This window comes from Mustelus asterias, unplaced genomic scaffold (genome assembly GCF_964213995.1).
Source record: "Mustelus asterias unplaced genomic scaffold, sMusAst1.hap1.1 HAP1_SCAFFOLD_35, whole genome shotgun sequence".
NCBI classification, from domain to species: domain Eukaryota; kingdom Metazoa; phylum Chordata; class Chondrichthyes; order Carcharhiniformes; family Triakidae; genus Mustelus; species Mustelus asterias.
This window is the reverse complement of record NW_027590117.1, coordinates 5,468,875-5,469,628: the sequence shown is the minus strand read 5'-3', so window position 1 is coordinate 5,469,628 and position 754 is coordinate 5,468,875. Positions and strand designations below refer to the sequence as shown.

The 754-nt window shown below is 43.6% G+C and overlaps 1 non-coding gene across 1 annotated transcript; it reads right to left on the bottom strand.

Annotated features, from left to right (window-relative positions):
* Positions 1-259: 259 nt before the first annotated feature.
* trnad-guc (transfer RNA aspartic acid (anticodon GUC)) lies at positions 260-331 on the bottom strand. Its single transcript has one exon. It is a non-coding gene; the product is annotated as a tRNA-Asp (tRNA).
* Positions 332-754: the final 423 nt, after the last annotated feature.

The following is a 754-nucleotide window of genomic DNA, read 5'->3' as shown; positions in this document are numbered from 1 at the left end:
CTTCATTAACTGCTCTCTCAAGATGATCTGCCACCTTCAAGGACCCCACCCAAACATTGGCATCGCCACATCAAATGTGAGCCAAAATGCCGATGAATTGAACGAACGTTGATCTCAGGTCACGAAACGTGTCCGTAAAAATGTAAGGATTTGCATTTTTGAGTGCTTCTTTCCTTGACAGTCTTTATTTTCTATTTTCAAAGCCAGAGAGCAACACAGGTTGTTCAACAACAACTTGACATAACAAAAATGCGATAAACTCCTCGTCGGGGAATTGAACCCCGGTCTCCCGCGTGACAGGCGGGGATACTAACCACTATACTAACGAGGAAATGATGATGGGCACATTGTACACTTGCCACTTACACTTTCAGAGCGACAACTGAGTTCTGACGAGATCAGTTCTTTTCCGCAATTCGGAGGACCATTTCATGCAGCAAACAGCGGTTTTAACCACCGACTTTTGGATTACCAGGAAAGAGGATGAGATGGATGCATGAAAAAAACAAGAATCAGGTGGAGACAGAAAGGCGCGTTTGCCGTTCATTTCAAACTGCATGTTCTTATTAATTCTGGAGGAAAGACGGCGTGTCTTGAAACCTGAACATGCTGGACAATCTCAGCTGGTCTCTCTCCACAGATGCTGTCAGACATGCTGAGATATTTGTTGTTTCAGATTCCAGCATCTGAAGTATTTTGCTTTTATCTCTAAAAACGTCTTTTTCTCCAACCCGCTGGAACTTACAAAGTGCTT